Genomic DNA, 21,483 nt, shown 5'->3' on the forward strand with positions numbered 1-21,483 from the left:
CGTGGTCATGAATTATTTCTGTGGCGATGCAGAGGGGATGATCACCTTTTTTTTTTTTTTTGCTCGGCGCATCTTTGCAGACAGACTGTGGGGGTGGCGGTAGCCTCAGGGTTTACAAAACAGGCTTGTGGCCAAAAGGTTGCCTGTTCGAATCTGACGGTTAACTAGGAAAATGTGCATGGGGGTGAATGAGTAATGCACACATTTCCCTAAACAGATATGTGCCGCTGACCAACACAGTCAACCAGTGAAGGCGCCTAGTAGCCTACGTTACAAGAGTAGTGGTGCTGGTGTGGGCGGTGTAAATCTAGGTAACCCCCAGCCCCGAGGCATCACTGTAAATAAGAATGTCCTTAGTGAACCTGCCTTGTTAAATAATACATGTTAGACAATGCTTTGTTTGTTGCATGTTCATCCTCATCTAAAGTGCACTGTAGAAAAAAAACACAGTAAACGATTGACGATCAAAGGCGCTGAAACGCAAAAACATATTTTCATATTTTCCTCGAATGGTATCTAGTCATGTTTGGTTTTACCTGCACAAGTGGTGAGATTTCAACGCTAACAATGCTAACAATGCTTACAGAAGATAAAACACACTCTAGATCTTTGTAGAGCTGCAGAGTACAGTCATACGTCCCTTTCATCCTCCTTTTAATCAAACACATTTGCCCCATTGTCAACATAAATAATCTTGATTAGTGCAGTTTTAAAGGGTGCAACTAAACCAAATGGTTTAATTATTTTAGTATTTAGTCCAGAGAAAATCAGGGTCATTTTCACCTCAGGGCACAATTTTGTTTTTGTCCCTGCTCTATAAAGCCTGTAAACAGAACAAATAGCATTATGCTGTTTACACCACCGGTAATTCTGACACCTACAGTGCGGCCAAAATACTGTTTCAAGTTGCGTAGTGCAGCTTTAATATCATCAGCATTCAGGAAACCACAACAGTTTAGATGGAAAACCTGGGACCCATTTCACCAAATTTGCAGCATTCAAACTGCGATTTCAAAGATGAAATCATTTCTTGCAACCTAAATTTGCAATCTGCATGTAAGCACTGCTCACAAATTGCTTACATGAAACAGGCCTGCGTATAGCAGACAAACCCCAAAGCTCACAGAGTGTTTTTTTTTTTTCTTTTGTTCTTATATTTCATGTTTCCATGTCCGAGTGAATTTGGCTTGAAGAGATCATCTACACCCTTACTGTGCTGCATCCATTTCATAGGTTAATGTGAACAAAGACCTCTCAGTGCAGCAGCACACCGCACTCTGTCAAGTGATCTGAGAGAGGACTGCGAGTCCGATAATTCAGCAGCATAAAATATTTAAATCGACCATCATCAGCTTTTGAAAGGCATTATTTGCCCCTATTTCAGGGGGGCTTTTTACAGTCAGAGCTCATCCAGGTTGGGAAGGAATTTCAATATGAATCTGGGGCCAACCACACACTGTATTTACACAGTTAATGGCACTAAATCCTTGTTATCATCTCAAGTGGAGACTTATTTTTAGCAGCCATATTTGTTTTATTTCTTCCAGATGGGAGCTGGGAAGAATTTGACATCAGCTCTGTTTCTCATTAAGCTTCTCAGACAGGGTGACATCAGTGGACTTGAATACTCTCTTGTCCCGGGATCATGGCACATTGGATTTCTCTGTGTTAAAGGACTTTTGAGGCCCACCCCCAAAAAACACACATGTCAAAGGTCTATCTGATAAATAAATCAAATCCATCACTATGATAACTGACCTTCCAAACAGGAACCTGAATTCAAATACTATTTATTTTCTTTACAATGTCGTTTTCAGGACTTCATATCCTGAGACATTTCAACACTTGAACTCTTTGAGATATTTTTGGATCAGAATGTGATAGTTCCGCCACTGTGGGAAAATGTTGCAGGGCAAGGACCTGAATTTCCTTTGCTTAGCCCAGCTATTTGCTCTTACAATAACAACACTGTTCTATCATTATTATTTGTTTATTCAGCTAACCCTCTTTATCTGGGGCAGCCCCCCTTTTAGCCAATGCTCCGGCATTCTCTGAACCCTCTGGAAGCCATTTCTCAAGCGGAGGCCTCGAAACGGGCTGATTGAAGTGAGGCAGCGGCTCCATTCTGAGGGGTTACAATAGCTCACCCATCAGATGCCCTCTGTCCCTGAAAGCATTACCTTCAGCATGAGCTGTTTACCATGGCATTATACTGGACATGCTAGAGCGTTCTGTATTGTTCCCCTTGTAGGTCAGAAGTTGGCCTGACCACGTTGGTTCTATTATTGATAGAGGAGAACTGATGACATACACAATCCATGGCGGGCTGACAAATATGGTTGTTACATGTGTTGTGGAGAAAAACACTGAATTTCAGTGAACATACAGTTTGGTTGTTTTTGCATTTTATGTTATATAGCAACAGCTAGCACGCTTTTACACTGCTTTTACAGTGTTTGCTGCGCAGACATGAGAGCTCTTCTCGTCTAAGTCCCAGCAACAAAGTGAATAAGTGTATTTCCCAGTATGTTTCTGTGATGCCTGAATACACTGTTAGAGCAATGAAGACTGAAAGGGACTGAATAAATCCATCTGAGCCTCATGAGCAAATGAAGAGCTTTTAACCATCGCCTCATTTCAGCATCCTCTCTGAGTACTTGCTCCACATAAGAGGTCCATTTACGGTGAAATGTATCCTTAGACCGCTCAGATGCTTTCCAGGTTCCCGGTGTACACAGACCCCATGCTGGAGTCAAGCCATGCAAGCAGTAGGGGATGTGGGTCAGGGGAGAAAAGGCTTAATAATGCACTAATTCAGCTGGTTCGACTTGAGTCTCACAGCCCCCATCCCTCAATGCTCCAGCTCAGGCAGGAGGGAGACAGAGGAAGGGCGGGGAAGACAGAAAATCCAACCAGGAAATTCCTCCAAAACAACGCTTGTTTGTATGTGAATGAAGTGGAGAGGCAGGGATGTTTTGCAATATTTATCAAAGAGTAAATATAGGCTGCTTTGTTGAGCCATTTCCTGCAAAGCGATGAATAAACCAATATAATGAGATAATCACAGGAATTTTGTTTGCTCTGCATAATTTCATGTGTGGAAATCTATTGGATCCTTCAGCTGTTGTGCCAGATGGATGACAGCTCTCGGCTCAGTAGCCCCTCAGTGACCGCCGTGACCACACACAAAGGCGCTGACCACTGACACCGCAGACAATCAGCCCTGAGGGTCAAAACGGTCCTGTAGGAAGCATCCCTCATTCAATCCCTCTCACCTGAGGCTCAGTCTGCCTCATAAAACCCCAATCACTGCTCTGATGTCTGGCCACGGAGAGAGGATCCCGGAAAATCATTGAGCGCCACAAGCACATCACCATAAAGTTGAGTTATGGACTCATGAAAGGCATACAGATCATATTATCCCTGTAGAAAGTGACTGTGACTCAATAATGTGAATGGCTCCGGCCAGCCGGATGACTCACACAGACAAATGTTACTACATGCAGATGATATTGATTCTTTCCACGGATCTTAAGAATAGCTTGTCTTTTAATGACAAAGAGCCGAGCATCCAAACTACTTCATCTCAAGAATCAATGACTGATATGTGAGGTTGCAAAAGCACTGCAACAAAATGTACATTTAGTCTGAGTAAGGAGTCTTGAATTTTACTCCACTAAAGAAAAAGCACAGATCATTTCATTCATCTCTATTGAACTTTGTTGGAAAATCTATCTTGAATCCAGTGTCCTCCTTCAAGAGATCAACATTTGTTTGTAGGCACTGACGACACTTTCTGTGGGAGAACCGTGTTGGAAAAGGACTTTTTGCAGCGTATAATTGGAGCCGCAGAAATGTCCAATCTTCCAGCCACTGGCTCTTTATAACGGTGCACCATCAAACTGCTCCTGCATGAATTTCATTCTAATCACAGTAATGGCTCTGCTTTGCATCTCATATTGATACTTGGCATTTGAGATAATGTGAGGACAGCGGCTGTGTTTAAAGCCTTGAAGATAACACAATCGAATACCGCGTGGAATTGCAAATTGAAGCAGGTTAGATTTATAACCTGCACCATGACTAGATAACTCTATAGCCTGTACTGTATTACCAGCAGGGAAGATATCATCACAGCCTACCTATCGGCCCTGACAGCACCCGACTCCTCAAATAGTGGGAGTGGCATGAAGGTCAGTGCCTCCCGACTGCGAGGCCGTGGTTAAAGCGTAGCCAGCAGGCGGGCGGATGCGGTGAGCTGGACCGCGCTCAGCTCCCTTTTCCCTCTCGCCGACTTTTTTTTTTTTCCACGGAACGGAGACAAGGCTAGCGTCAGCCGCAAACGCTTCTGACAGAGAGCATTAGCCACGTCAGACGAAATCAGGTTGCCTGCAAACAACACCTTATTATAATGCGACGCACTGCAGCAGTTTGAGGCAAGGCAGATCTCTCCGCTCCTGCTGCATCCGCTCTGTTGCTGTTGTTTGCATATGAGCAGGTTCCAGTGCAGGATATTGTGGAGAAAACATTTCAGTGAACGGCTCATGCTATGAAAATAACCACTGGCGATTTTCTTTAAAACATGTCAGACAGAATTAAAACCATTTTCTCACGACAAGCAACACAGACCAGAATGGCTCCTGTTATCAGAACAGAGCCACCCCTCCAAAACACACTGAATTTCCAACAAAACACAAGTTCAAACGCTTGTGGAAACAGATTAATCTGCTGCAACTCGCATCAAGTGGGTAAAATTGCTTAAATAGCGCATTCTGGGAGAGATAATAGGGATCCATCATGAAACAGTAGTTACAGACTTCCACATGAGGCCACAGCCTTTCCCTCAGGGCTCTCACCCTGTGACACATCACACAGCCGGGCAGGTGATCTTTTGTTTGGGGAGGGAGAAGCTGATGAAACATGCACACAGTGACTCCCAGTGCGTGCACAATCAGGAACAGCACAGAGATAGCAAACAGATGACTGACGGTTTAAAACAAAAAAGAGAAAAGAAATGAAAGACAACTGTGCTGCAGGCTTTTCCCCAGTGTATAGACAATATACAGGAGCGTTGTTGTATTGTCTAGCTCTGCTGCTGTGAGCTGACAGGCTCTTTAAAGCTGCAGAGCTGTCTGTACTCAGAGGCTGTCATCAATAGAAAAGCGCAGGGGGGCCAGAGGACGGCCGGTCAGGGCCTGGCCGCTGCAGGGACACAACCAGCTGGAGCACCTGGTGTTCAGAGCACAACACACACACACACACACACACACACACACACACACAAAGGCACACACACCGATGACGATGCAAACACACATGTAAGATGACCACGAGAAGCCCGCCTGTTAAGCATATCTATTTGCTTACACATGAACAAACACTGATAGTGTGTTTGAGTCCACATGGATGCACACGTCCTACATATAAGCAGCCACATATCCAGAATGCACGCATATAAAATACATACAGTATACTGGAAGACATTTTTCAGATTGTACTATATCTTAAAGCTTGTGCTATGTAAAAAAAAAATCAATAATAATTATAATAAATAGATAAATACACTTTTAAAAATGAGAAAATGACATACAATACAGTAGAGTGAACTGCTGAAGGAGGATGAAGAGGTTTCCAGTAAGATTTTACTGACTCATCTTATCAAAACTTTGGTGGAGCCACCAAAGGAATTAGGCAACAGTGGATTTACAACATCTGATTTTCTATAAAAGGTCAGAGTATCAGTTCATCCCACAAACGTATACACGTGGGTGTACAAATTCATCAGAGAGACGACCGCATTCTGACAGTTTGCTGTGGATTTATGCGTAACGGTTGGAAAGTGACGAAGACTGAGCAACGTGAAAGACGCACAGAGCAGGTCATTCACCTGCACATCATTAAATCCAGATCAACCGCAACCATGATAATTACAGCCACTCTTAGTCATTATATCGGTCTCTGTCTGTCAGCAGTTTCTGCAACTAGTTTCCTATAAGAGCAGCCTCTTTCTCATTAGTGGAAAAACCAACATTCGACAAAAGCGGCACCTCACACTCTCTGCTGAGCAACACAACCTGCCCGGAAAACCAATGTTGCGCATTCACCATAGCATGAGTAACAACATGACCTCAATATTTCAGAAGTGTGTTTGTGTGTCTGTTTTGGGTGGTAGCAGTTGTTGTGGCGGTGGCGTCGGCGGTGGGAGGATAATCTATGCAAAGCTCTGAAGCCGAATTTTCGGCTGTTGAAAGCCAATAAGGCGGTATCAAAATGAGGGCAGAGTTAATTAATCATCTCGGCTTCCTTTTCACGGCCCTCCCGTGACTGTCCCGGGGGCTTGTGTGAGTGTGTTTTTATGGTGTGTGCGCGTGTGTGTGTGTGTGTGTGTGTGAGAGACACAGAAAGCAAGGCAGGGAAGCAGGAGGGTGGTGCAGGTTGCAGCTGGGGGATATTAGCATAAAGTAATGTGAGCCAGCAGACTGCTGAGCTCCTGTAAGCCTGGTGCAAACCTCTTAGGAAAAAAACAGGAAACTACTGACACCTGCTTTATTCACTGACCACAGAAAAAGGAGGGTAGACACTTAAAAGACAGTAGAAACTGTACGAGCTGCTGATGTTGCACTGATTAAAAGCCATCAATCAAACAACAGCTCTGGACGCCACTGCCAATTAAACTTCACAAAGAGAAAGCAAAATCATTTTCCGAAGATTTAATACTTACTCCTCGAGCCGTCTCATCTCTATTCCATAAAGTTATAACGCTCATCTCTTTCCAAAAGGCCAAGCCTGTGTCACACTCTCTCCCTTGTTCAGTCTTTCACAACTCCCTATAACAGATGCTCTATAATGAGCAGTTAAGTTGACATTTAGACACTTATGACTCATTATCATTTTTGCCTCATCGCTGCCAGGTGACTGGGGATACTGTCGCACAGCTTTAATTTGTGCATCAGTAAAAATGTGACGCCTTGCAGCTTGGGCTTGTCGGTAGAAAGCAGCACAGGCACTACTTTTTTCATTCTCGTTGATTTATTTATTTAATTATATCATATTAAAATGAATGGAAACCCATGAAGGACACAATCAATACAAAACATTATGACACGCTTGGGCCGGCATGCTAATGGGCTAGAACATGGAAAACCACCTGTGTGGTCTTCTTAAGAAGAGATCTGCTTCGCAATGACTACAGCGGATGGCTAAGACGCGAGTAGAGACTGTGGCTTTGGCCTTTTTACGATGGCCATGGGCAGGTTGAGAAGGCTTTTATTTTGGCAGCACTGGCTTGGCTGGGTGAGGATGATAAAGAAAAAAGCACTCCTGGACTTTTTAGGTGGTTTGCATGCCAAACGGAACAAAAAAAAAAGTCCACACTCGCTTGTGGCCTCGGTGCACGTAAAGCTTTCATTCAATTCACAGTAAAAGCAATGTTAACAGGAAAGTCTCTTGTCGCCCTTGCAGAACTTTATTTTGATTGAGGCTTTGAGTACAGCCTTTGTATGGAACACAGAAATATGACGGACTGTGCAGAACATTCAACATTCAAAAGAAATAAAGGAAAAAAAGAAATCCCATTATGTATTTTTTGCTGCATAGAAGTCTTTCAGGCTGGAAAAAGGCTCAGTGGGTCAGTGTGTGAGTGTGAGTGTGTGTGTGTGTGTGTGTGTGTGTGTGTGTGGAGGTTTGGGGTTGTTGGGGGGATTTCTAAACGGAGCACAGGGAGCGATCTGGGCACGAGGAGGAGCGAGAGAGTGAAATAGGATGGAAAAATGCAATCATGCATCCCGGGCCTCTCCAGCTCGTTGTGTGTTTCTTCCCCCTTCCTCCCTCCCTCCTCCTCCTCCTCCTCCTCCTCCTCCTCCTCAACGAACCATTAGTCACTATCCAGCTCCTGTTAATGTAATTAGATAAAGGATATATGGAGTCTCGGAGCTCGGCGGAGACATTTGTCTGCATAATTGTGTCCATGCGGTGGCAGAGCCTCGGAACCCCTGGATTTCCACAAAACACCTCTGCCTCAATAATTCAGAAGAAGCAGAGAGGAGAGCAAAAGAAGGATGGACAGAGGGTGAAAGATAGAGATGAAAAAAGGAATATCCTCCCTGAAATAATCAATTTTCTCTCTCTTTTATTTTAAGTGTTTCCAGAAGAGCACAAATCACTTTTTCTTGCAGAGCCAATATAAGTCAAAACACTTAAGATCCTAAATCCGTTCTGCTGTACCCCACAAAACAACCCAAAAAACAGAGAAGAAGTCAGGGAGCCAAGCCCTTTAAAGCATCCACAAACCGAGGTGATATTTTTAGATCTGGCTGTAGCCGCATGCCCCCCCCCCCAAAAAAAAAATAAAAATAAAAACATACATCCTGCACAGTATGGCAGCCTGCTAATAAGCTGAGAAATGTCACAATCCATCTCGACCACTTGGGGTAAATATGTACAGACGGCAGGCAGGTTCCCCTGATTTCGATCGGATACGTGAAACAAACAAGATTCTCGCATGTAATTAGCGCTAGTCGCAGCTCATCAGCTAGTGACCTACATATGGAACATGGTAAGATTGAATATACTCGAGATACTCCTCACACAGACAAGAACTCAGACATTCCTATACACCGGAGAGGCACACACGCATACAAAAAGCAAAGCCAGGGCTCCGGATAGTGATTATTCACCCTGCAAATTTGTCTTTAGATTCCGTTTTTTAATGAATCAATTAATAATTTAGACTATAAAATGGAAAACCAAAATATATTCATTTTGCACGTCAGAAAAACAGCAAATTCTCACATTTTAGAAACTGGAAGCAGCAAATTTTTTGTCAGTTTTGCTTTGACTTCAACAGTGCATCAATTATCAGAATTGTTACTGATCAATCACTCAATCAAACTGTTTAGTTTCAGCACAACGTAAACACGGAAACACTCAACACTAAACACAGCCTGTATTCCATAATATTATACATAATCAAAGATAGATATTCCTGCAACAAGAAAAGTGTAAATACAGCATGCACACACCAAATACAGATCTATACTTCACTTACTCCCTAATGAATTTTAACTTTCCCTTCACTAACCTGCCCCCCTGCCCTGCACCTCTAACCCTGGGCAATTCCTGTCTCCTGTCTGGGGCACGAGCGATGTAGGTGGCTGTGGATTTGGGCAGACTGGAGGGCAGGATGTTAGCCTGATTATCACCCAGTCAGACCTACTTCCAGCTCCAGACAGCCTGCCTCCTGTCCCAGATACCTCCTCGACGGATGGAGGGCTGGGAGGGATGGAGGGATCGGAGAGGGTAACGTATGGACCGAGACTCACCGCCAGCAGCTCCAGCAGGGGGACGTTTCGGATCCTCCCGCAGACTGACACGATGCCGTGGTCCACGAACTGGCTCATCCTGTGTCCGCTTTTTTACCTCGTTTGCTCGCCTTTTTCTCTTCTTCCGCTTCGTTCCCCACTTCTGCCCTAGCTGCCTCGCTGCGTCTCAGCTGCTGCCTGCTCCTGTGTGGATGTGTGTGTTTGCATTTGGCGGTGTGTGTGTGTGTGTGTGTGCGTTGGGATGATGATGCAGCAGGCAGTCGTGCAGCCTTGGCAGCAAAGTGCCTCGTCTGAATTCTCTTCTCTCTTCAACAAGGCCACATCAGCTCTTGTCAATATTTAAATAGCAAGTCAAGTCAGATTAAATCACCTGGGCAAGACCAAGTGTGGTTTTCTGCCCAGGAGAGCGTGTGTGTGTGTGTGTGTGTGCGCTTTTTTATACTTGTGTGTGAAGCAGTAAATTGACAGTATTTGTGCCTGTATGTAAAGACATAAAACACTAGCATGTCAACGGAGTGAGCTAATTCACATTCCACTTTCTGTGACTCCAGCTTCTGTGCAAAACTCACACTCAGTCATGATGTGGCTTGTGAACACTGGCCGCTCCACTATTACCTCTGCTGCTGCTGCTGCTGCTGCCACTCGCAGAGACAGAGCTCTGAGGCAATGTAAAGAAAGGCTTGGCAGCAGAAAGTGGGAGGAAAAATGTGCACACGCATTCGTGCAGCCGACTGGCAGAGCGACAGGAGTATCAAAAAAAAAAAGCCAGTGAAAGGACTCCTTGACATTTGCTTCAGGAGTATTTTCCTGTCTCATCACGAGTGCAGCGCCTCAGTTTGAAATCGAATATACCGTATGACTCGTGAGTTCTGGCAGGAAAAGAGGGGATCTGGATCCAACTACTTTGTGCTGGTCTATACACTTTTCACAAGGCTGACACGTGGGTCTATTTGATGGGGGGATAGTGGTTGGAGGGCACTTCTTGTCTCAAAACATTTCATTTTACATTGAGCTGGTGGTTTTTAACCACTGTCATTTATCTGAACGAGCGAGTACAGATTGATTGTCTCACTTGGTGACAAGACAAAAAGCTTTTCTGACCAGCGAGTCATTCCACAGCTTCCAAAGCACTGGGCTTACAGTAAATGTAGCACTTTCACTCGATGAGCAACCACACTTCAAACAAGATCTATACCGATTAATCTCCGCCTTGCACAAATATGGCAAGCGGGAAATTTACCATTTACCATTGTCAAAGCATAGAACGGACTTTAAATGCATTTTAAGCCACCATGTACAGAAAGTATTAAAAAGACACTACATCTACAACTTCCAACTGTGAAGGAAGATCATGTGATATGATCAAAAGACCAAAAACAGTAAGAAAAATGACCTTTTGGTGAGACTGTTTTTCTCAACCGCTTTTTCCGGGCTCATGAATCAGGGCTTACCACCTCTGCAAACAAATTTCTTAAAGGAAACACAGACAATGAATTTTGAATCCCAGATTGCAGGTTACGTTTCACTCAGATTGCTCTGGTCAGGCAGGCTGCACAATAGATAATGACAGCTCTCTGCTTCAGAGTGGAAAACCAGGGAGGCTGTTCTGGAGACATTGTCACATTTCTCCCACTAAATTATCCACCAAAAATCCATCCAAAATCCAGTATCCGAGGAAAGAAAAAAATCTGTTTGTTCAATCTGTTTGCTTTTCAAAGAAAGTGACAAAAAGGCCGGGAAGTTGCTTCGACGCTTGGATTTAAAAGGTGTTTTGAGCGGCAGCAACTCAGAACATTATCTGAACGTTTGCTAAATGGTCTAACATTATTATTTTTTAAATGGGGAAACAAATAATATATCTACCTCTACATCTGACATAGCTGCAAACCTTGAACATGAATATACCGCTCCCGCTGACCTACATAAGCTGTGTTTTCTCCCTTCAGAGGATTGAGCTTGTGACCTGTGGCTATGGCTGTGATTGATGGGAGTTGAGTGGCAGGTGGTGCTCCCGCTCAAGCACAGATTACAAACTCATCAGTCAACAGGCGCACTGGGCGAGCCTCGTCGAGGAATTTATGACATCAGACACGGTAGCTTCACGCCAGTCAGGTTGTGTGAAGCAAACTGAGGTGGATGCAGGTGTAAAAAAAAAAAAAAATTGGCGCCCTGCCCTCAACGCATTCCTGCAAGTGACTAACTGTTTTCCACTGAAGCTGGTTCCGCGTCATCACAAGACCTTAATTAAATAGCGAATGACTTAGACATGTATTGGGCAGACACACTGTGTTTTCACTATCAGGGAGAATCATTGAAGCTAATGCCCCCAGTCATCTGTGCATCAAAACCAGTTTAAAACCATTATGCAGTTGCAGTCAACCAGTCCATGCAGAAGTAATCAGTAAGTAGGAGTGACCGTGTCTATATAATAAAGACTTGGATTTGAAAACCTGTTTTGGTGATTTTAGGGATGCTTCATTTGTCAGTGAGAGGGGCATCATGACACTAATACCCATGTAATGATTTTGGTCTGGGATGGCCAGAAAATGGAATGTGGGAAGGAATGACTGACTATTTTGGTAATACGTCTTTAGCAGATGAGATGGTCCATTTGTCAGGGTTTCAATAAGATTAATGGTGAAATAATATAAATATAATAAATTAGGGGCAATTATTGTGGTCTGGCATGGCCGTAAGACTACACTGCAGTAGGAATTACTGAATAATTTATATCATTTGTCAAGTTAGAGACTATTTGTAAATTGCACTGAAATTCCACTGCAGTTACATCAGTGTATGTAAGAACGTACTGCACAAAATTAAAACCAGGTCCCAACCCCCGACCCTTTTTAGTTTCAACCTCTAACCCTTTAAAAGCAAAGAGGTCGCCAGGTGTGAGGAAGCACCACTCCTCTGTATGAACACCTGGTAGGAACTCACCACACAAGTCTGACCAGTATAGCCTCCGCTGAGTGAGACAATTGCCCTAGAAGGCGTCTATCCCCCCCCCCCCCCCCCCCCCCATAATAAGCCTCACAGTCTCCTCAGGCATGAATATGAGGAAACAAACCCGTCTTAAGACTCACATGCAAATACAAGCTCATTTGCATGCGAACAATTGCTTGAACACACACTGACAACACATGTGAGCGAATTACTGAAAATGCCTGTCCCTAACGTCCATATATTAACGCGCACGTTGGCACACAAACGTGCACTCAAGTCGTCATCAATCAACCTGTTTGAAAACAAACAAGCGAGGGGTTTAAGCACTTATGTGGAGCCGTACCTTAAATGTTAGCTTTAAAGTGGGTCTCTGTATGTGTTTACTCAATGGTGAGAGCTAATGCGGAAACATGTAAATATTTCCCTGCACTCGGCAGGAAGTGTTTCTAAGGTCGTTATGGCACTTCCCAGACCACCAACCAACACAGAGTCGTACACAAGGGACTAAAGCTGGGATCAAAAGTTGGGGCTATTGAGGCCAAAAAGAGCGGACACGCCACACATGAAGACCATCGCTGTTCACTGCTGCGATTGCATTCATTAAAAATAACATCTTACACTCTATCAGTGTCTACACAGGATGTGTTCAGACACAGTATTGAGTGTAGGTCACCCGTGCTTTTGGCAGCGCGCCGAGCCCCAACACATAATGACTGTAGTTTTGTGTACAAGATGGAAAAAAAAAAAAAAAAACAGCTTAAAAATGCGCCTCGGGTTGCGGTTACACGCCAAGATGGATGACTGAAAAACACGGCTGAAACGCTTACTATGCAGACAAGCCTGTAATAATGAGAATGATGGGAATTCTTGTGCACCAGACATCTCCAATCCATCAACACCAAGTGGCTCGAACTAGAACTTACTCTGTCCGACGCAGTGAAATGAGTTATGATGGCCTTTTTCTTCGGCCGCTTTGGGGGCAAATAAAACAAGTGTATGACACAACATTGACGTATTATAAACCATCTACAAGACATCTAGATCACTGAACCCCCCAAAAAACGAGCCTGGTTCCACCACATTTTAAGCTGGGGTCGTAAAAAAGCCAGAATGAAAGAGCTCTCTCAGATCCCAGCTGAGGGTTTGGCTCAGCGCCTGATGAGGAGGATGTGATCACAGGGCGGCCTCTGTGCAGAAGAATAGACAGGGCACCCTTGCCACTGCACCACCTTCTGCCTCTCACACCCACACCCCGTCTGCCAGGGGGCACATAGAGCGAGCTTGTCCCGCCCCGGCTGCAAGGTGAGGAGGTGGTGCTTCCCTTTGCTGACAGATGCAGCCCCCCCCCCTCAGCCTCCCATTTCTGCCTCTTCCCACATACACCGGGGTCTTAATCTGCACGTCCAATCCTGTTAGCTACCCTCTGCCAGTTTGCAGTGCCAGTGTTGTGTCCAAAGATGGTGCCTTATCTGCATATGATGAACAAACACGCCTGGAAATGGAGCTTGAGTGCCAGGTGGACAGGGTTAACACCCTGGAATAATCTCTACTGACTACAGTGTTTGGATCATGTTTCAAGTTTCTCTGCTGAAAGCAGCCTCTGTTTCAACACAGCAAACCCAAAAGATAATAGTGTTTTTTACATCTGTTTTCAGATGTATTGATGTGATGTAGATGTATTGCGCCAGCTGTATGTAACATGCCATAAATAATAATAACATATCCTTTCTATAAATGAGAAAAATCTTGAAAAGTGTGTTAATGAGCCAAAAGTACTATTAGTATTAGTAGTATAAGTACTAAGGGAAGTATCTGTACTTACCCAGGGTCAGTTTACTTTAGTGATTTCAAATGTGACACAGATTTTACAAACTGACCTGGAAACGTAACTATCGAGGATGAGTTTAACAAAGATGCTGTGATTAGTTAACTGGACAAATGACTTGTTTGTCCTTACCTGTTTGGGGAAACACAGACTATTGACTTTGCATCATTATGAATTACAGTCACAAGAGAAGGGAATGCACAACTTCTTCAGGGCAAATGCAAGAATGTGATCTGATCACACTTTTTGGTGTAATGTGATCAATTTTAAGTATAACACTGGCATAATCAAAGCCTTATTCCAAGTAAAATAGAAACACGTCATGTTTTAACCTCAGTCTCGAGCGAATCGAGCTGAACAACAACAAATTTACTCCTTCACTGTGTGAGTCTTTATCTTCCACTTGAGTCCAGAGTAAATCAGAGGACGCACTGAATGGTTCCAAGTGTCTGATCCTGTGGGGAGATAACACTGGCAGATAGAGAGAGGACTGTCTTCTCCTTGTCCCTGCGACTTCAGGCCTCTCAAAAGGCCTTTGTGCTCCTGCCACCGGGTTCTTTTGAGGGAAACCACAGGGTGAATAGAGGTTGGTGCAATGCATTAATGTTGGGGGAACAACGCATGTGACTAAGGCCGCACGCGGCCCCGGTATCCGCTTTGATCTCCGTCATGATTGGAAGAGGAGAATCCCTAATTGGCCCCTCGACTAGAAGGACATAGAGGATGGTCTCACTGGATGAGGGGAAATGGACATCCAATTACAAAAGCTGGCACAGAGCCCTGGGTGAGACGGGACACACACAGAGCAGAAACTCTGTCTCTTTCTCACTACAAGTAAAAAACAAAACCCTCCATCAGTCTGGAGCAGCCCCAAAAGCTTTGTTATTCATTTTCCAAATGATTATTGCTAAAGTGTCTTTGATTAAGCGACACGCAATAAACCGTTTAGACCCGCGAGATAACAGTGTTTAGAACATCAACCTGTGTTCAGAGGGCAAATGCGATTTTATGTTTCAAAGCATCGTTACTGAGGCATGTAACATAGTGTTCATGCAACTTGTGATATGGGTCAGAGGTTTCAGCGCACATTAGCGCACATCAGCATGTCACTGGCAGGGAAAAAGAGAAAGTTCACATGCCAAGCTGAGAACAAGGAGGTCAGCGAGAACGCTTGGTTCAATATCACCTTTAGAAAACTTGCGGTGATCTTTTCCTTTACTAACCTGATATTTGTTTCAAAACTCTACTCAAGTCTCTACAAACACCCGTCATCTAATTCTCATGTTGTGCAAATCGCTCATCAAAAAAATGAAAGAAGCATTCAACTTCACAGCAGATGATGCCGACAGCCGTAAAATATTATATAATTGCTCTAATAAAAACAGGGGCTAGGTATTAACTGGGGACTGCCAAATCTCGTTACTTGGAGGTTGGAAAAACAGACGAGTGGCTCATATCAAAACAGCCTCGACAATTATTAAACCAATTTTACAAGCGGATGGAGGCCGCTTAGACTTATCCACAGCGTGTGGTTGGTTATGGGGGAAGCTGTCGGGTTTCAGACTGGAGTCTAGGGAAAAGCCGAGGTTGTAATTGCTCCTCGTGGGGTTCTTGACAGAGGAGACGGTTCCCATGAGACAAGAGGAGGGAAAAAAAAAAAAAAAAAGCCACCTCCTCTGCCTCTGAGAGTCAACGAGTGTCCCAGAGTTTGCTGGGTTCCCACAACCCGCGGCCCCGTGGCTACCCACGCGGCTAGCCCAGGTATGTGTGGTATGTCACCTGCACGCCGAGGGAGCTGTCAGAGGCCCGGCCAGAGGCTGGTGTACCCCCGCTGAGAAACTTCATTTAAACACTCAAGATGAAGTGTGAGAGACTGAGCGCTCTGAGAAAAAAAAAAAAAAAAGGAGAGGCTGCTCCAAGAAGAGTCTAAATCTTTTTATGTAACTGGCTCCCAACCAAATTGTCAGCCTCGGACTCAGAAACACACTTTATACCAGTTACTCAAGAATCAAGCTGACACACTGAGTGAGCACTCGTCCCCGGAGCTTGGCATCCTGTAGTATACATGGCGTGAGAACGGGGCCCTCGCTGAGGATGGCATTGTCGGTGGATTTCTACTGTATAATTACACTCAATTAGTTTGAGCTGCTCAGTAATAATATCAAACTTCTCCATTTGTCTGCCTGACGATGTGGGAGCCAATCAGATTAGACTGAGCATTTCTTCCCATCCAGCTACAGAGTTGCTCCCCTGCTTAGTTTTATGTCTCTATTCTGCATTGTAACAACCAGCTGTAATGGGCTGTGGGGGGAGGAGGAGGAAATCCAATTTTGTCAAACGGACTCCATGCTGGCTTGCCATCTAATTCATTTGCACTTAAATTTAGCATAAACCAAACTAATTTGTCTGTTTTGGAGCTTGTTTTCTGGGACAATTTTATCGTCTTACTTTCGCCAGTGGAATGGGCCAATGAAACAAGTTGCAGCTTGATATAACAGCATGGCAGCAAATCAGCGCGTAAAAGACTTTATACGAGGAGGAGGCTTGACAAAAGCCAGGGGGATTTAATCCAAATACTTTGGAGATAAACAGGAAAGCAGCACCACATGCTGTTAATTCAATACAACTCACAACTATGCAGCAAGCGTTTAATCAGTAATGTGGAGCACTTGATTATTAACCCTCCCCTGTAGAGTGTTTTCAATTTGGCTTTTTGTTATCAATTATCTCTGAGCATGATTGCACTGCTGCACACATTATAAATTTTGGCAAGAAAATTAAGAACACCTCTCACCAATTTAAAGATCCTTGGGTTGATGAGTATTACTTTGCGGTTTGAGGAAATGCATTCGATGCACAGATCTCTTTTGTTACATGGAAATGAGACGGAGGCATTAAGCAATCGGTGCAGACGTGGATTAAACCAATGATCACGATAAAGAAGTGCATTTTTTGGCAATGATAGACAATGATACGTGACAGCACATTCGTACATATCCATTCCAATCAGCCACCACAAGCTTGCAGAACTGCCTTGCGGTGATTACGAACCTTTAGCCAGTTTAGCAGCGCCTTTCATCTCAGGTCGGATAAGGGATGCCTGTGTTGCGCCAAACTTTGTAACTTTCCAACAAAAAAGAAAAAAAAAAACACAATCTGACTGTCAGGCCAGGTGCACATAGGTGTGAAAATGGGCAAAGCTTCAAGCCCTCTGCAAGTTCTCTTCTCCACATTCCTACTTCCATCAGTGTTCGTGTTCACTGCTGCAACACGCGATTCTCTCCTGTGCCGACAGTGATAGAGGCCAGGTGCGTTCACCGAAGACGTGACTGAAGTAAATCGACGGTTATGACGGATATGCATTGGTCATAAACCCAACCTGTATTCCACATTGGGATGTTATTGATTACCTGTACCGAAGAATGAATCAGCTCCTCAGCCAACCTACAAAATAAGGCGTACAGTTATACCTGTATGCACCTGGGTGTATTTTCGACTTTTTATCAAAGAGCCAGATATTTTCCAACACTGCTGTTCATTGTCTCCACTACTGATTCAGCCAGGAGAGTTTTCTGTTTGGTCAAGCTTTGAAGTGCTTCAGCTGACACTAACATGAAATAATCTAAAATGAATGGGACTTTTATCAAAAACCAGAGGCGCCCCAAAACAAAACAAAAAAACCTCCTGACAACACTTTAGGAGTTACCACTTGTTTGTTCCACCTCAGCTCTGCCCAGGCTTCACCCCATTGTCCAGATTTCAACTCTCCTGGCCTCAACTGCCGCCAAAGCAAATGATGAAACCTATCGATGTCACTGCATCAATTCTCTTCAGCCATCCATGATCTATTGTTATGCCCCTGCAAGTATAATCAATCAAATAAGAGGAACTTTCTGATTCATTTGCACCACAGATGATACGTTGGTAGATTACCCTGTCTTTAGTTATTCAAACATTCTCCACTGTATATTTTTGTGAGTGTTACCTCCATGGAAATTCTGAAGTAAACCCCCTGTAATAGCCCCTAGCATATAGGATAGACCCCTGACAGAGCTTCTGCGGTGACCTAGTTAAAGCTGGCTGGCAGCAGCTAGCAACAGCTCACAGACCGTCCGCGGCCATCGGGCTCACCGTGCACATCCCTGCATGACGAAGAGAGTCTCATCCGCAGGCGGGCATCAAATGATAAAAATAAATAGAGGCACAGAATCAACCCAGCAACATGGCAGTTATGTAATGCAAATGGTGCCCCAGTTACTCGCAAGCGCTGCTTATATCTGCTGCTACTCTGGGCCGTCCCCGAGCTACATAACCTGATCTAGATTAGATGGTCCGACCCAACCTATTTCTTATCACAGCTGAGGAGCGGTGTAATGAAATGCATCAATAAATGGCTGATAATGCTGACTAAGGGGTTCACTCCCTTCACTCACAAAATGCGCAATGCCACACACACATACACACACTCAAACACAAAGACTTTCAAGTCTATTACTTATTTGAATAAGGCCTGTGGCTTTGAGCAGCTTTGGAGCAAACACACATGCAGGAAAAATTCCCTTAAAATTCCCTCCAGCCTGCATACATTGAGGAAACATATGCTGCGTCAATGCATTATACATGTGTGAGGTGGTGGTCCAGACTGACATTCAAGCTCTATGTTCACCAAATTACCCATAGTTTGATTGATAGAAGCTTTGTATGAAGCCAGGCCATGTAATCCATCCAAAGAAGAGCAGATATAAATATTTTACCTGGTCCTCAGCAGACATATGGTATTTTGTCTCCAGCTTTGTGTGTTAGTGCGAACTGAAAATCTGTCAGCGGCATCCCCAGTGGGAAATCTCTCATGTTCATAATGTTAACAAGCCATAAAACACATGGAGCGGCTAAAATTCATGAAAACAACAAAACAAGGCCAACCACTTTGTGTGTAATCTTCCGCAACAAGGGTGACAACCTTGTGATAAAACTGAGCGAGCAGCACAGGGTAATCTGTCCCGGTCACGCACTGTGTTATGTAAAATGCATTGTTAGCAGGCAAACCTCTGCATCATGTAAATTCAGACAACTGGCCAAAACTGGTTCACAGGTGACAGGAGAGAGGGAAAAGCAGAACATGGAAGCACATGCCTGTCGTCTGACGGAATGTCAGAAACCGTCCTCTCTTGTGTTTTCTCAGATGCCTGAAAAAATAAATGTATCAGAGGCTCATATCCTCCCAGGAAAAGGAGTGTTTACAAGACTTAGTAGGTTTATCTGTGCCAGGGCCAGCAAGGCCACAAGGGCCAGAGATATCAAGTCCCCTATCAGTGCTAGGAAGGATAAAGACCCAGGTTGTAGTTTAGAAACAAACTTAAACTCACTGGCCTCAAACTCAAGTGACTTACAGCTGAACAAAGGCTCATTAGACCGGCCTGACCCTCTAAATTACTGTATATCATAAAAATAACATCATATTCACAATGGTTCAGGGAGAGGTCACTGATTCAATATGATGTTGAAAACAGCAAAAGACAGAAGACAGGAAGACAGTTACATTCATTTCACTTGAATCAAACTGGGTAAGAAACTTCTTCTTCATCTTCAAATGTGCTATACAAAAGAAAGCAATGTGCACTTTCCATGGCTGGCCATGCCATGGAATCAAATGTGCACACTGCCACCAGATCTATGCTGGACCTTTACCAAAATGCTCTGGGCTTCCTCATGTCCCACTATCCAGCACCCTTATGCTCCTGCTGCCCCGAGTGAGAATAAATCATTAGGTGAGAGGAGAGAAAGAGGAAAAAGATAAACTAAGACAAAGAAACTGACTTAATTGTGAGGAGCAAGGGGAGGAGAAAGTGAATGAGTGCACAAGAGAGGAGAAAAGAAGGAAAAATGGAAAATGGGGGAAAAATACTGCATGCATGGATAGTTGAGTGGACCAATGTGAGCACGTTGAATCATAAACCCATATCACAAATTTGACCTACTTTCAGTCGCACAGTAAATCAGGTCGCTGTGTATCCAATTAAAGCAATTAAAGCTACAGTACGTCTCATATCACATAATAACCATAAGTGGCGGTGATAATGCTCGCAAAGCCTTTATGAATCACGCAGTCATTAGATAAGAAAAAAACCGCATCACCAACTAATCGTCCACTGTGTCGCAGAAGTTACACATTCACAAAGCGAACCCGCTGTGAATGAATTATAAATGAGGGAGTGTCTTGTCTCAGTGAGAGGATTCAAGTGTGTCACTCCAAGTGTGCGTCTTCCAGATTCACTTTCATGTTGTTGTTTAAGTAGGAAATGATTGACAGACTGAGCCGTTTGTGGCCCAAATCCCAAAAAGAGATATCAACATCAAGATCTGTTTTTTTTTTATACTGTTAAGATTCAATTTTGATGTTCTTTGAATTAAAAATGATGGGTATTTATGATTTAGTTTCTTCGTCAATCTAGTCAGTGATTTTCCTACATTTCCCAGGATGCCTTTTTTTAAATTTTCTTTTTTTTAGATCCAGTGAGAGGGTGTAGCCACGGACATCTGGATGAGAAGTGAAAATACAGGCATCGCTCTGGGCAAAGCAATTAGTGAATGTTATGTAATTTCAAGGCAGATGTTATGATGGTTATTCATGTTGGGGTGGGGTGACAGAATAGCCAACTATTTGGATATATCAAAAAAAAAATAATCAGCAGATCGGATAATGAAGATAATTGTTAGTTGCAGTGATTAATAGGAATATTATTGATGGATACATAGACTACATAAGAGCCATGCAAGAAACCGATGTGTTCACCAGGGCAGCAGGTAGATCAGCAGCGAGTCATTAAGTCGGGTCAAGTAGATAAAGTATGTTGACATGTTTCGGCTTCATTAAAGCCTCGCGCAAGGTAACGTGCAACAAAGCACACCGTGAACTACAAAGCTGCCCCAGAAATGCAGCTTATGACTGTGTATTACTTAATGGTTTTATAGTTTTTCGAGCTGTACCCTAGTTTTCCTTTAAAGAGAAACACCCCGAGTAACTGCAGCCTTCAACTGTTGCCATTTCATCTCCAGCAAATGTGTCTTTGATGACTTCTGCATTTCCTATATCAAAAATGCTATTTTAAGCCTCTTGATTTACTATTTCCTGTGCAGTGACCGTACAGTATGCACTTGTGTGTGTGTGTGTGTGTGTGTGTGTGTGGGGGGCTTCTTTGCCCCCGTGCAGACACAACACAGCAGCCACTATATGGCTGCACTTGACATTCCAAAGAGGCACTCGCAAGCGGATTCACCTTCAGTTAACCCTGAGCCAAAACAAGTTTCCACTCCTGTGATTCACAAGTGCAGCGCAGCATAGAGATAAGCCTGTCAATCACCAGTAGCCACAGTGTGTTTCACTAATAAGTC

At 43.9% G+C, this 21,483-nt stretch overlaps 1 protein-coding gene across 4 annotated transcripts in view; it reads right to left on the bottom strand.

The window, feature by feature from the left end:
* Window positions 1-21,483, bottom strand: part of LOC111665278 (nck-associated protein 5) — a 125,631-nt gene that overhangs the window by 96,771 nt on the left and 7,377 nt on the right. The window lies entirely within an intron of this gene.

The sequence above is a fragment of the Seriola lalandi genome, unplaced genomic scaffold, assembly GCF_002814215.2.
Source record: "Seriola lalandi dorsalis isolate HSWRI2012SDOR001 ecotype SW California unplaced genomic scaffold, Sedor1 jcf7180002054630, whole genome shotgun sequence".
Classification (NCBI taxonomy): Eukaryota; Metazoa; Chordata; class Actinopteri; order Carangiformes; family Carangidae; genus Seriola; species Seriola lalandi.